Source organism: Pagrus pagrus (assembly GCF_965226575.1).
Source record: "Pagrus pagrus genome assembly, chromosome: 17".
Lineage (NCBI taxonomy): Eukaryota > Metazoa > Chordata > Actinopteri > Spariformes > Sparidae > Pagrus > Pagrus pagrus.
This window is the reverse complement of record NC_140201.1, coordinates 21,050,226-21,062,579: the sequence shown is the minus strand read 5'-3', so window position 1 is coordinate 21,062,579 and position 12,354 is coordinate 21,050,226.

Here is a 12,354-nt window from a genome sequence, read left to right as displayed (position 1 = left end):
AGTACTAGTAGCAATTGGTAGGGATAGTAGCAGTGGTGGTTGTTGTAATGGTATAAGTAGTATTAGTGGCAGTAGTAATACTCCTATTAGTGTCAGTAAGTGGTAGCAGTTGTAATAGTAGTAATAGTAGTACTGTATTAGTACTGCAGAAGTGGTGCGTAGTAGTTGTTTTCGTAAAAATAGTAGTACTAGTGGTTGAAGTACTACTACTAGTGAAATTAGTAGTAGCAGTTGTTGTAATGGTAGTGGAAGTGGTAGTTGCACAGGCAATGGTATTAGTGGCAGTCGTAGATGTAGTAGTAATAGTAGTTGTGGTTGTAGTAGCAGTAATAGTAGTGGTGGTTGTAGTAGTGGTTGTGGTAGTAATAGTAACAGTGGTTGTAGTAGTAATAGTAGCAGAGACAGAAGTACTAGTAGCAGTAGTACTACATTTGCAATAGTAAAGGCAGTAGTAGTGGCAACTGTAGTATAAATAGTAGTGGTAGTAGTAGATCTAGTTGTACAGGAGTAGCACGTGGATGTCACTGTAGTAATAGGAGTCTAGTAGTGGTAATAGTTGCAGTAGAACAAGCAGTAGTATTATTAGTAGTAGTGGTTGCAGATGCAAAGGTAGCAGCAGTAATAGAAGTAGTATATAAATATAAACATATATAGCAATACTGCAAAAGTAGCAGTGGTGGCAAAATAAATAGTAACTGGTATAGCATTTGGTGTAGTCTTGTTAGTAGTTCCTATAGTAATAACAGTGACTAAATAGTTGTAGTTATAGTAGTTATAGTTGTAGTAGTAGTAGTCATTGAAGTAGAAGCAGTCGCAGCATTAACTGTAGTTGTACAAGTAGTTAGTTATACTGGTTGTAGTAATTGTAGTAGCAGTAGTTAGTTCTAGGAGTAGAAATAGTAATTGTACTATCAGCAGTGTATCTCTTTTCAGTGGATAGTACTGGTGTGCTGCCTGTGGTGTTTTTCACCTCTCCTGGAATCAGATTCATGAAAAACATTGAATAATGTAGACTGATTTGTAAAAGTTCTGAGTATTGGCAGCTTCAGATCCCAAACCATCAGTATCAGCCTTCAAAGACTGTGTATCCTGCACACAGAAGTCTCAGTGAATCACTGTCCAAGCTAAGCCTGAGTTCCTGTTCGCACACCACCACCACCAGTATTAACTGTACTGTATTTCTTTTTTGTTTTCATTAGAGGGTTAGACGGCAGCGCCCGAGAGATTCCTCCATTTCTCCTACTTTGCTCACTTCTGCCTATGCTTCAGTGATTGATATTAAATCTGTTCTGTTTGATCAATAATTAAAGGTGCAGTGCCTAGTGTTCCCAGACTAGACTGAGCATTATGAATTATAGATTGTTATTCCTGCTGGTCTGATCAAAGAATAACAACAACAGCCCTTTGCCGGGTTGGAGCACTACCAGTGCTGATGCTCTCTACTGACTGGATAACACAGGATTATTATTTCATCTCCTCGATCAGGGTTTTTGCTGCTTAGAGTAATGGTCCAAGTTTCTAGTCAGGAAGAGAGAGATCCTAGAGAGAGGAAGAGAGAGAGGCAGAGAGGGGAGAGGAGTTAAAACGAAGGTCTTCGGCCAGATGGATTCGAACCCTTCCGTGTTGATGCCAGCACTGGCCAGCATATGCAAAAGACAAGCTTGTTTTAATTACACTTCACCAAAACAAATTGAGTATTGTCACGCTAGGACGTGGCACTTCTGTACACTTTCAGTGATCAAAGTCAGAACACACATATGAACACATGCTCATATGCACATGAATGTACGCTCACATATGGTCTTTTCTTTTATCCCCTCATTTGAATGCGAGCGTCCAAGTGGTGCCTCATATAGTTACAACACTTATTGCCAAATCCGCCTGCAGAAATCAGCTTAGCTGTTCACCAACTAAGTTTTAATAAAGTAAAGTACATTTTCTGAAGTATTAATTGGTTTCTCACTCAGATTAGATGAAAAGATTGATGCTTACTTATCTATCTGTTTAATATGATCACAACAAGCAGCCGGTTAGCTTAGTTTAGCACAAAGAATAGAAAAGGGGAGACTCCCACGAGCTAATCTGCTTTAATGTTTACCGCAGAATGACTACTGTTAGTTATGTGAGCTTGTATGTTTCTAATAGACCACACTGGTTGTTGGTTTGACAATATTGTTTTATCGGTTTTGGTTAATGATTAATTATTAAAGGTGGGGTTGGTAAGATTGTAGAAACCAGCAAGAGCAACTACATTTTGAGTATCCAGCTGAAAAAAGGCTACCCCGTCTCACCAGAGCCACTCCTCCTGGACAGCCTGGCTACACCGACACTGACTGCCCTGTTTCTCTCACTGGACAGCTGGGAGATGTGTTAGCAGCTAATTTGCTACATTGAACAAGCTCTTTTAGCATTTTTAGTCCAATAAATACATAAACAACTCTGTTAAATGCCTTAGTCATAAACACAAACGAAATAGTTGCCCCAAATTTACGCCAGTCTTAAAAGGCTACCTGACACGACAGTTAATCCTTACAGCTGTGGGTGTGTGCTTTGTGCTAATGTTAGCTGCTAAAGGAGTGTGTTGCTGCCGCAGCAGCTCGTTTATTGGGCTCAGGGGATGTGTGCTTTGTGCTACTCCGTTAGCTGCCGCAAATGCTCACTAGTTCTCTGGCTAGCATCCTGCTGAATAGGGATGATAGGGAGGTTGGCTTGCTACAGTTCCTCTGTTGGTGAGTGAACAGACATTTTTTGCAGGTTGACAAGCAGCGTCACCGTGTTTTCCCACAAACAGTACAACCAGTTTTCCAGGAAAGTTGTGTCATGCACTTCTCCACTTCCCTTCTCGTACAGCGCAAGTAGACACGCTAGTAGCAAGGTTACTGAAAATCATCCTACTGATATCTTTGGCTGTCTCTATCAGTTAAGAAACAGTCCGGCACATCCGTGATATCAATCTGCTCTTCTAACTTTTGTGAGAAAAGGAAATTATCATGTTTCCAACTGTTCTTTGAAGTTCATAGTTTAACTTCAGGATTTGTAATGTGAGCTTGTTTTATCCTGATGTGATGCAATTTCATAGGAAGCTAAGGAACCACATATCAGAAGTTGCAAGTAAGCAGAAGGGAAAAACAGGCCAAGGCAGCGTCCACGTAATGCCATTGTGTGACAGTACCATTGTGTGTGTGTATGTGTGCGCGCGCATTTTATGTCGAGACAGAAGCAGTCAAAACAGGAAAAACCCACCAACCAGCTGCCCTTGTCTGTCACCCCTGTTCACCTCTGGCTGAGCTTGAGCGTGAGTGTGTGTGTGTGCTTATACAATATGTGCATACTGTGTGTGTGTGTGTGTGTGTGTGTCATTAACACCTGGCAGTCTCTGTCTTGTCCAGTCACTAATAGAGTGGCTGAATGGGGTGAAGCTGCCTGCAGTGAGAAGAACAATGTGTTAGAGACAATAATAGACATTACAGTGTGGGAAACAGGGCCTATTCATTTATACAGGAAACAGAGAAATACACAGAAATACACACAGTTTAACACACACACACACACACACACACACACACACACACACACAGAGCAATTACACATGTTTCCTTTGTTCACACACCGTACCAGAAAGGAGTTTATTTAATAATATGCATGCAGAGCGATGGGATGTATTACTACCTAATATGGCTAATTTAATCAGTTAATTCTGAATCCAGAGCTTGTTTATTTATATCCTCACTGTCTTTTGGCACAGCTTCATTTTCACGTGGCAGCTTTCCAGATATGATGCCTTGTTTTCAACTTTTGCCAAAACCTCCAAACCACCTTCCTCCTTTCTAATTCTAATTTTCACTCCCTCTCTCCTCAGTTCCACCCACACACGCACACACACACACACACACACACACACACACACACACACAGAGACACTCACACATACGTGCACACAGACCCATGCTGAGCCTCGGCTGTGGTAATTAGATACAGTCTGTCTAACTGTCAGACATCAACTGGTACCAGACACCAGACTCCAACCTCATTGGCTAATCCTCCAGACGCTGATACGCATTACGATTGGCTGTTGCCTCCTCCGCTGCTCTGACTCTGACCCAGTAAACTCGCGTATGAACCAAATGCACACATTTCCATTGGCTGTCTCCGAGACACATGACTGGTACTCACAGACGCTCTCTGGCTCGCCTGCTCCCAGAGGAGGATACAGTTATCCTCCTTACAGAGAAAAACAACACCATTCATCACCTCCTTCTCTCTCTCCGTCGTTCCTCATCTATCTCTCTCCCTGTATTTAGGCTGTGTTATGCTGTGTTGTTATGTTTCTGTCTTTGTCCCTCTGAAGGTTTTGTGGCCACTCCAAGTCCTCTGGATGCCCGGGTCAGGCTGAATTACCTCCTCTCAGACTTTGTAACAGCTGAAGTTGATCCTATCAGATGCAGGCTGGAATGAAATAATCCCTAAGGATGTAATTTATCCAGATCGATCCCCTTATATGGTGTTATTTTTCGACTTAATATTTTTACTAGCATTTCCTCCCACATTAAACTCTCACACCCCCGTCAGTCGCTGACCAGTGAACAGGATAGGCCCCGTCATGGAGCCATAAATATTTATCCGGCTCACTCATCTAGCTCTTACTCCTCAGCACTACTGTGATGAGGCAGCATCGGTTTCACACAACAGGTTTATGTTGTCATGTCCTGTTGCTGACAGCAGTCGACAAACACACACAGTTGCTGCTTCCAAACCAGGAAGGATATTTGAATTCTTCCGTTTCCCTTTTCTCATGGTACTGTGCCATACGAATCTCCTGTGTATGGGGGTCATGTATTGGTTATAAAGCCTGCCCTGTGGTTAAAAAGTCAGTGACTTTAAACCCAAAAACTGCTGTGAAAATGCTAATCCACATGAATACCTACCACATAGTCACTAAACACCCGAGCAAAGCCAAACTGAAATTAAAAAACATATTTTTGCTAAATCAGTTTATTTTTCCTTTTAAGTTCCGTTTATTTGGCTTCCAGCATAGTGCGCCCTGCATTATTGTTTCCAGCTGCCATCGATCAGCATGTGTTAAAATAACATGAATGAAAAGAGACATCCAGTGGGAATAAGTTCTAATGTTAGCAAGAAAGGCTAACTAGCTTCTTCTTCTTTCTGATTGAAAGGTAGTTGATAGCTAGCCCCTCACTTTAATATAGGCTAATGGGAAATACATCTTAAAGCGGAAACAGACCACTTTTCAAATGCCCTCTCCCTATTATTATTCCCTGTAGTATTACTGCTGGCACTGCTGTCGCAAAGACAGCGTAAGCAGCCAAAAACAACCCTAAGAATCCCAATTTGACCTACAGATCCCAATCTCAGTACTATTAAAGGCAGAGTGAACCACCCGGTTGTATTAATCAGTAGGCAGGTTTTGTTACTTACTGATCTTTTAGAGAGGATGCTGGTTTTGAACCGTATCCTATCCCACTGGTAAGGGGAAACACATATCAACAGGGGAACAGACATTGACACAACACCGGCACACCCGTCCGTTCACTCTCGGTTTCTATCGCTCTTTGTCTTCTTTGCCTCCTCCGTCAGCGGGTTTTTATTTTATTTTGCAGTGTAGAGTTTCCACAGTTATTCCAGTTGTTCCACCGTTACCTGGGGATAGCGATCAGGGAAAACAATGCCTCTTTCTGTTTTGGTTGCGAAATGACAACTTGTTCCTTTGTTCTATAATTTGTCCTTCATTTTTCTACAGCGATTACATCGTACAATCAGTATACATGTGAACTCCAGAAGTTAAAGCAAAAAAGTTGTCTATTGCCAGTTCAAATTTAACAGTAGCCTACATCATCAACACTATGTGGAAAAAGGGCAACAAACGTCTTGAATCAATGTTTGTTGTCTATTTAAAGGGCTATGACATGCTTCACGCAATAGCGCACCATGAAAGTGTGCAGTGTGAGTCATATTTTTTTAAAGAAAAGCTGTTTTCTTCCCTTTTGAAAAAAGGAAACATATCCTCAACAGCTGCAGTATCATTATTGTTTACGTATGTCTTTACATAACAAAAGTGGGGGAATTCAAATTTCAGTTAAACCTAAAGGAAAGGTCCTGCTGTGGATGTCCTGGGCAACTTTGAAAAAGTGTAGGATACATATCAGAGGAGGCAATCTACTCTCATTAAATTAAGTCAAAAACCACATTTGTATGTATTACCTCCCTGCAGACACAGATGCCAGTGTACACTGTGATTTATGAGGGTCAATTGACTTCACGTCACCCTCATATCCCTCCCAGCGATCAGAGGATATTTGATCAGCAAGTCCCATCAACATGAACAAAGCACAAAGCGTTATGGTACGCAGAGCTTTCACACACACAGGAGATCACAGACAGAAGGCCATTCGGCATTCTGTGTCGCCATGTTCACATGTTTGATCAGGCTTTATGTTTGCTCATATGAAGTGTCACTGTATACGGGTCTATGTACACACACTCAATTATCTCCTCTCAATAGGGCCTGACTGGAGCTGTGGTGCCAGCAGACTAGTGATGTGTGTAATCCAGAGCGCCCGGGCATTAAGGCTGGTCAGTCAGGCTTGTGCAAACATTTGGTAGCATGGCAAATGGTCCAATCAAAGTTTTTTCAAGTAAATTTATATAACAGAACTACCTCGCATGCAGTTATGCATGTTAATTTTTTTTTTTCCAGCAATGCCATGTTTTACACATTCACACCCAGCAGCTTCCTGGTGCATTTAATTTCTGGCCACTGAGCAGCTCCCATGCTAAAATTGGGGGTTAAGTGCCTTGCTCAAGGATACATTCACAAGTGTCTGGTGAGAGGATGGAGCAGTGGTCCTTATTAACTTCCTCTTCCTGACAAGATTTTCCAAGCTAGTCTGGGATTTGAAACGGCAGCTGATCACAAGGGCAGAACAGCTTGAAGCGGAATAACAAATTTAAAGTTGAATCAAACTTACCATAATTTTTTGATAATAACATAATATGTCATTGGTAGAATTTTCTCTTATTTGATCAAAAGTGTTATAGTATCTCAGAAAAAAGGAATTTAAAATGTTATTTATTTGTTAGTAATGACAGCACGTCTCCGAGCAACAGTAGCTGTCAGTCACAATGATTGCAATGGAAAGTCCTTTCAGACTTGAAACTTGAATGCTGGATCATCATATATGTCAAAGAATGGTTTAATCCTCTTTTAAAAACTGAAAAAAGTATACACATTTAATGTACAGTACATCTTTTATTCTCAAGGGGTCTCAATTTTGTATGTATCACGTAGATTCCAGTGGCCACCATGGCAGTTGGGGGCGACATCTTAAGCCGTTTCTTAGTCCTACCTCATTTGAGCACTCCTTACAGGACTCCATATGATTGACTGGTCATTTGCCATCACCACAGCTGACACTAACACCGCTAACTGGAAGTGATGTGAATGAGTGATCGTATTGTTTCAGTTTTTCCCATGAAGTTGTCCTAATCTGCTCCGTGCATCAATAAACAGGCTAAGCGACATAGCTTGTATGAAAATGGCTCGCCCTGGTTCTATTTTTGTGGAGTTTAGAGGCACTTGCTTCACTTCCACCCTAATTTAATTGGTCATAATTAACACTGACAAAAGAAATTAATCACTTTAGTCAAGCAAATGGTTAAAACCTAAGAAAATTGTATTAGCAGGGGTCCACACAAACAAAATGTACATTGTCAAACAGTGCTAAAGTTGGCTAGCTAGGCTAGCTTGAACATTACAAATGAACACTACTTAGCCTAGCTTGCTTTCAGTTTCTTATTGGAAAACAGACTTAACTGCAGACGGGTCCTCTTGAATGTTGATTGTTGTACAGTAAAGGGACAGACGAGGGGGGTGAGGGGATTCCTTGTATCAACATTTGTAGGCGATGATGTTCTCCAGGCAGTAGCACGTCATCGAATTTGACAGCTTGTCTCCGAGCAGCACTAGCTGTCAGTCACAACCACTGCCACGAGAAACGCCCTCTCAGAGGCTTGAATCTTAGATGGTGGTTCTTCAGATATGTTCAGAATGGTTTATACATTTTTGAAATTTTCTTTACCCAAAAAATAAGAATTCACATTTTAGTTTAACTTCTAGTCCCTTTTTTAAAAAATCTGTTGGTAGAAACATCGACAATGTATAATCTTTTTTCAGGAATGATGATGAAATGGTTTCTCATCGTGGCCCTGCGATCACTTATCTTACATTCTAATTTCAACACCAGAACTAGAGCTACAAGGTTTCTACCTGACAGCACTGATAAGATGTACCAAAGGCAAGGACAGTTCAACGTGCCTGTCGAAAGATTTTTGTGAGTCTGATGAACATCCTGGAGAAATTCCTCTCAGGCTTATGTAAACCCATGTTTAGTCTTTCAGCTCTTACACCTACATAAGCTTCAAATTCCTTGAGGAATATGAGTCACATACATGACTGTCGCAACAGCAAACATGTCATCCCCCATATGTGATACAATCCCCCTCTGGGCCAATCAGCAAACCAATATGTCACCTTGATTTGACCTGTAACTGTAGAGGGCCCTTTTGGGCCTATTAGCCTAAAGGGGGTAAGTCTGGATTGTGGTGTTGAAATGCATCATAGTCCAAGGTTCAGATATCACATGACAGATGGATGAAAAAGCAGATGAAAGGAAACGACAAACAGAAATTACACTGTAGACATGAATAGATGATTCACTGTCTTACCCCCACATAATTAAATTGTCAGCAACACTATCATACTCTTGTTTATCAGTGTGGGTACTTTCCCAATTGAGTCAACTGTTAATCTAATCAGCGGTGTAAACTCACAGATAAAGGAGTCATTTCTGGAGTATATATATATATATATATATGGAGATATATACTCTTTTAAAAGATAGTAAAATATGTTTAATATCAAAATATTGAGTCATTCATCCTTGTCCAGTGATACAGTCAAAAGAGCAACAGTGAATGAATAGAAAACAGACTTTTGTTAGAAGAATAGTCAAGTGTTTTTCAAGTATTTGTGGCAGTTGAGGTCATGGATGAGCTTGACTCATCTTGGCTGTCAGACCGGGAAGGACGGCCACAGTGAGTGAGTTTGTTAACCATTTATTAGAAGAAATTGGACATTCCAAATGGACTGTTTCCTGTCAGTGATTGGGTAAATATCTCCGCTGTTAATCTTTACTACAGTAAAAACCAACATGTTCTCACGCCCAACTCGTCAAATACCAGAGCGTGGTCAGTGGCCTTAAGCTTCAATCTATGATGCTCTACCTGCCCTCTAGTGCCAGTTTTGCATGTGACTGGTTAGGTGGTCAAGTTAGTAATAGTATGTAATATGCTACGTCCGATTAGACTTTCAATATAAAGGTTGCTGACAGACAGTTTTTTCACATAGAATTACATATTATGACTTTTGGACTGTTTTTAACACTTTAAAACTGAAAACCTAACACAACCACTGTTATGTTAGGTATAGGCACCAAGACTACTTGGTTAGGTTAAGGCACAAAAAAATAATTTGTTAGGTTAAGGATCCAAAACTATGTAACATACTTAAAAACAAATCACTCTTGACTCTGCTAACGGGACACAAACCACGGTCTCTAGAGGGTAAGTCCAGTGTATGACCCACCTGAACACCCCGTCCACCCCTGTCTTGGGCTTTTCTCGCTCTTTTTACTACCGCACTAGAGCGGCGCTTCAAGAAGTGACACTAGAGGGGTTGGGAGTGAGAACGGCCTTTTAGAAACAGCTTTTACCTCCCAAATTCCCCAAATAGGCTAGAAAATCTTTTCAAACCTCACATCAGCTCTGTTCACACACACTGCTTTAATAAAATCCAAGATTTTCTAAATGAGTCTTTCAATAGTTCTTTCCATAAATCAGCTTTTTCTCGCTTGTAGAGTATTACGAGGGCACTCCTCCCGAACTCTGCCCTTTGCACTTTTTGTTTGCTTGTAACTTTTCTGGCAATCTAAGCTTATTCTCCAGTTGGACGCATTTTATGTCACACCGGATAAGAGTACCAGCTAAATACCTACAACAGAAATGAATAAATGAAAAACAGGAAAATCCCTGAATGCTTTCCATCTGTCTGATCCCTCCCTTAAGCTGTTTTGAGATACTTTTTGCTGAAAGCTGAAGCGCACGTCCACAACTCCTCACTGACACCCTGGGGTTAATCTCAAAAAATACACACACATGCGCAGAATGAGTGTTTAGTGCAGATTAGGTTGTTAGAGATGAGCATCAGCAGTATTTGAAAGCTGATTCAGGATTTTTTTTTCCAGACTGAAGAGGGAAATGGGCTAATCTCTGCCCGGACACCTACAATATGTCTGTCAGCTGAGGATTTACACCTTCGGGGCCGTCTGGGCAGGGGCATACAGCACTGAACGGACATGTGTGTGTGTGTGTGTGTGTGTGTGTTTGTCTGTGTCTGTGTGTACATGACTGCCAGCATCTTGCTGGAAGCATGACAGCTGCTTTACCAGCAACTGGGCTGATGATTAAGTGACACGTGCTCATTACGTGTCTTCCATTGTCCACCCAGTAAAATAAACCACAAGCAGAGAGCAGGAAGGCATGCATAGTGGGGACATTTGTTATTGGTCAATGATTAAGCCTGTGTGTCCTTTCCTTTCCTCCTTCATTGACCAGTCTGTCCTTATCTGTCCTTTCCTATCCTTCCCTGTCCTCCTTTCTCCTTCTTCCTTTCCTTTCCATCTCTCAATGTTCATCTTCTCCCCTCCTCTTCCCTTTCCTTTCCCCTTCTCACATTTCCTCTCTTCTCCTCTCCTTCCTGTAATAGCTCACGGAGGCATGTCTGAATCCCGGCCACCCTCATTAACCTTATCATTAAGCTGACCCCCAGCTGGACTGCACTGCCCTCACACTGCTGTGTGGAGCTTGAGGAGTTGTGTCAATACATACACCCTCAGCCATTAAGCTGGAAAAGCGAGAGCTGGGAGAGAGGGAGGCAGAGCCGGTGGATGCACAGAAAATTTATATAACAGCTGAGGCGGCGAGGGAGGAGAGTGTGAGAGAGAGGGAGAGGGATGAATGATACATCCAGGTTGATCTGAACTTTCCATGTACTCCATTCCTTTTGATGTGCTTTGAGTGTGTGCATTATGAAAGCCCGTGGTGATTAGCCTGCCTATGTCTCGGCACTATGAATAAGACCCCAAGGGAGCAAAAATGTCTAGACTTATTCAGAGAGGAAGCCTTATTATCTGCTGTACAGCAACTATGAAGAGGCTCATATTCACTTTGCAATCCAAGTGCTGCAGTGGCCTTATGCAACAGTCCAATAGCAGGAGTCAAATCCCAATCAAGTCATCACATAGGAGAGTGGATGAGGGCAGAGTGAATACAGAGGGAGGGATAATGTTTCTGTATGTAGCCGACACGTTATCCGTGTATCTCGTCCATTTGAATACAGAACATGTGAGTACACTGCATCTTCAGATCCAGTGCTATAGAGAACGTCTGAAGCACAAAAAGTGATTGATTACATTATTATTGAGATATTGGTGTAACATGCAGAGATGACTGACAGCCTTGAGAGGCCTCGCTGCATGTTTTGCAATATTTAGTTAAACTTCACTTCTTCACCACATAAAGATTACTTTACAAACACAGCCTCGCTGCAGGTGCTGTTCTTTGATTTCACACAGAATCCCTGCAGAGCAGTCAGTGGCAATGGGAGAACAAGAAAAAAGGCTCATGAAAAATGACTTGTTTACCTCCTCCAGTGAGGTGACCTTTAGCTGTTTTTGCACATAAAAATTTTTTTTTACTTTTGTACAACACTAAGTCTGTAGACAGACACACTCGAACTGGCAATGCCAACATGCTGCTGTTTGAGGATAATGTTTACCATCTTAGTTTGACTTGTTAGCATTTGCAAATTAGCATGAAATACAAAGTAAAACCAGAGACCTTAGAAGAGAGGAGACAAGCCACTTAGAGCATTTTTCAATAGAAAAGTCTGTAACACCAGGACGACATGAATTCAATCCAGTCAATTGTCTGCTTTATCAGTGCCGAGGGTCATTATGTCACTGAATCTTGCTTTGGTGTCAGACTGTGGTGTTGTATTGAAGTCAATGGGAAGTCTTCTGCATTTTTTATTGGATTTGACTGGTGATTCTGTACATGCAGTTATTATGTCCTGATGAAAGTGAAGTTATAGCTCTCTCCCTATTCATTTAGATAGGAGCCTGGTCTTGTTAGCCTAAAATAACTGCCGGGGGGGCGTTGCCAAGATGGCTACTGAGTGGCGAGAATTGCCTTAAAGGACTGTGGTACAGCTTTTGTTTG